Genomic DNA, 4,148 nt, shown 5'->3' with positions numbered 1-4,148 from the left:
GGGGGCCAGGAGGTCCAGGCTGCATGGGTCATGGTTGTGCCTTTGCATTCCAGCCGGGGTGAAAGAGTGAGACTATGTCTCAAAAACAAAACAAAACAAAACAAAACACATGAAAGAGAAGGAAAAGATAAAACATACCCTTGAGAAAATAGTTTTAGCATGTTTTAAACTGCACAAAAAACTTCAATCAGCATCGTTTTTAGTAGAAAAAATGTAGACACAATCTAAACATTTATTGATGGGAGAATAGATAAATACATTAAGGATGGTCAAGCAATGGATTAAACAATAAAAGAAAAAAAAGAAATGGTTGTCTAAATCAGTTAACTTCAAATATATAATTTTAAGTGAATACCAATATGTTGCAAAAATCAGGCAGTGCTTGTTTGCTAGTACCTATGTCAGTATCAGTAACAATATATATTGTTTATGAAAGCATGTTTGTAAAATATGTATAAAATCCCAGGTGGAGAGAAACATATTCACTCAGCATCTCAGGCAAAAGAGGGAAGAAATAAGGTAGAAATGAAAAAAATTGGGAGGGAATATCTGCAGTACATCTACAAAGATTTTCTGCTTTTCTTTTCTTTTCCTTTCTTTCCTTTTTTTCTTTTTATTTTTTCTGGAGATGGAGTCTCATTCTGTCACCCATGCTGGAGTTCAGTGGCATGATCTTGGTAAAGCTTTTCATAATAGATAGAAAACACATGAGAGTATACATTACAGTGGTTAAATTAGGGTTATCATCATGGCTGTCTGCTATGTTAGTCTCTGTATGTTTTTATTTGTGCAAACAATCACAATTAAACAAGAAAGATCATATTAAGACATTATCACAACAGAAGAAGAGATTTATAGTTATTAATTAGGGATATTTATGTCTGATTGTACCTTCTACAAAGTAAAGCAGCAACAAGCAGTTCTATCTTATTTTAAATAAGCTCTGCCTTCCCTCATCTCTGAAAAAAAAAATTGTTATCTATCAAAACTCCTTAAGCTTTCTAAAAGGAGATCTATGAATGGTACAGGGTCAATAAAATCATTTGAAAATCTTAAAATCAAACCAATATACTGTTTGACACAAGCCGAGTATGCTACACTGAATAATAATGACAAATTAGTGATCAATGGGCATCTAATAATACATTCAATTGCATGCTGATACTTAATCCAATGCATATCCTTATCTTAAAATCAAATAATCGGCACATATTCAGATTCAGGGTTATGTTATTCTCTTAAACAGTACTGTTTCAAGAATTATAAAAAGCATGCTTCTAATCTAGTGGAAAAAATAAGGATCCATGAAAAATTTTTCTAATAAAGGAGAGTTCTCTGATTTATTGTGCATGCCTATAACAGAGTGCAATTTTATAAATTGGGAAAAAAAGCTACAGTGATGAAACTGATACAATCTATCTGCTTGCCTATGTAGAGTTGCCCTATAGAGAGAAAGGACTGAAGTCTTATTTCCCCTGTAAACATATACTTTAAAATAAGATTGCTTAATAGCTCCCTGCTGCTTTTATCAGAAAGGCAGTTAGAAATCATACAAGCTCCACTTCATATTTCATCTCCCATGCTACATTTAATAATATAATCTCAAGTAAGGCCACATGGTGAGGCATAATTCTGCTGCTCAAAATAAAAACAAATTTGCCATTTTCAGAAGAAGATATTCAAGATATGCAAGGAGAAATTATTCACATATTCCCAAAGCTGGCTTTATGTATATTTTTATCACTCTTATAGGGTAAACAAAGCTCAAGTTTTCATCAAAAAGGTGAAAACATTGGAAAACAGATAAGGAATTTTCCCTGCCATCAAGATAAATTAATTAGAAATATAACCATAGGGCTATTTTCCTAATATAAATTAATTTAATCATAATGATTTATTTGCATTTTCAACTAAACAAAATAATCCAACAAATTAGAATAATATGTTTTAGCCTGTTCTTGCATTGCTATAAAGAAATACCTGAGACTGAATGATTTATAAAAAGAAGAGGTTTAATAGGCTTATGGTTCTGCAGGCTGTGCAGCAAGCACAGCAGCTTCTGCTTCTAGGAAAGCCTCAGGAAACTTACAATCATGGCAGAAGGCAAAAGAGAAACAGCAAGTCCTACATGCCAACGCAGGAGGAAGAAGGTGAGAGCGGGGAGGTGCCACACGCTTTTAAACCACCAGATCTGGTGAGAACTCTATCTAGCACAAGGGCAGCAGGGGTAAAATCTGATATAATGATTTAATCACCTCCCTTCAGGCCTCCTTCAACACTGGAAATTACAATTTGTCATAAGATATAGATGGGGACACATATCCAAACCATATTATAATAGAATGCATAAATGCACAGAAAATAAATGAACAAAAACCAGTAATTAGATTTGTTTTTTTCCCCTAGCTGCTTTGGCCCATTTTGCCAGAATACTTTATAGTTACAGCACATTTAGTTAAAAGCCAAGAGGAAATTATGAATGAGTTCATATCATGTAAGCTGTTACTGTGTATTTGCAATGTACTCTACTTTCATTTTCAACTAGAACATTAGTTTTACATGGAATCTCAGGATCCTCTGTCCACATCTTCAATTTACAGATGAGGAAACTGAGGTTCAAATAAATCAGTGGTCACAGCTTTTTGACAATGGAGCCAAGACCAGAAACGTTTCAGGGTTATTTTCATTCTGGACAGGTTATCTTCTTAAACACAAATATAGATAAACCAATGGATTAAGCCAACTATAAAACTCCATTAGAACCAAATAATAAATTACTAATGAGAGTAATTGTTATTGAGCTAGGACACAAAATTCTCACATTAAATCATTGTATTAGAAGAGAATTATTAAGTAAACAAGATTTTGGCACTCAGAAACAATCACAGAAGAAAGTCTTGAAAAGATTGTTCTTCACTCATGTTTAATAACAATTTGTAAAAGCTTTTATCTAAAAAATAGTTTTATGCCAAGAATTATGCTTTTGTTGAGAATACAAAGATGAACAACTCAGTTCTGCTTTTACGGCTGCCCGAGGTTTTTGTGGGAGAGAATTCTATGTAAAGTTATATTAAGGGCAATAAGAAAAGTGCAATAAAGTTTGTAGAAATTGCTATATAAACATTTTGTTACATAAGAGATCAAGGAAAACTTCAGAGAGTAAGGGACATTTTAGTACAGTTTTGAAAATGTGTAGGGTCAGCAAGGTGAGAAAAGGCTGGAGTGGAGATGAGGGGGCGTGTAGAGATGGAAAGTGGAACAGGCTTTTTGGAAAAGAGAGGAGAGCACCAGTAAGAGATGAGTGGGACTGTGACCCCAGCAATGCATGAGGAGTGATGTGGGAAGTAGCACAGGGTGGGAATGGGCCGTGGGAGATCAGTATCCAGTGGAGAGCAGGCTACTTTTCATCCCTGCTCCCAACATTGGGCACACAGCAGAAAAAGGAGGGCAAGGCCCTTTCCTCACCGTTTTAGTGTTACCTGCCATATTAAAGAAGGAAATTTATCTTGTCTTGTGGGGAGAGGGGTTGAAGGATTCTGAGCTGGGAAATTGCTTGATATTTGTTTTGAGTGCTAGAAAGCTGATTTCGGTTCTGATGAGCTGATGCGTTCTGATGAGAGTGAATTGAAGGGGGATGATTCTGTAAGCAGAGGATCATTAGGAACTCAGTTCTCAGACTGAAAATTTCTTTTTAAAAGTGATTCCAAGGTATCTAGGAAGTCTGACTATGACTGGTATGAAGGAAATGCTGACCTTTTCTGTCGCACCCTCCTCCTTCCCCTAAAAGCAAACACAAGCAAAGAAAACGAACAACAACCAATCACCTTCCTTGTTTGAAGGGAAAGCCATTGCTTTCCTTCTTCAAGAAAATTTGAAAAAGAAGTTAAAAAAGTTTCCAAATGGCAAAAAATGCTAAATCTTGGAGAAGAGATAAACAGGGCCACTGTCTCTTTATTACTTCTACTAAGAAATGTCACTATCTTGACTTCCCAAACCTTCAATGTCTTGTGTAGTCTTAGGGAATAATTTTGTCTCTAGTCTCATAAAATTCGATTGGTTTTTCTCATTATTTGCACCCATAATTTTGAAGATTAGACTTGCCTTTAGATTAGACCAAAAGACCTGCCTTTCTCTTTTTCTTTTATTTC

This window comes from Sapajus apella, unplaced genomic scaffold, assembly GCF_009761245.1.
Source record: "Sapajus apella isolate SASKATOON/1434 unplaced genomic scaffold, GSC_monkey_1.0 scaffold30, whole genome shotgun sequence".
NCBI classification, from domain to species: Eukaryota; Metazoa; Chordata; class Mammalia; order Primates; family Cebidae; genus Sapajus; species Sapajus apella.
Note: the sequence above shows the minus strand (reverse complement) of the source record.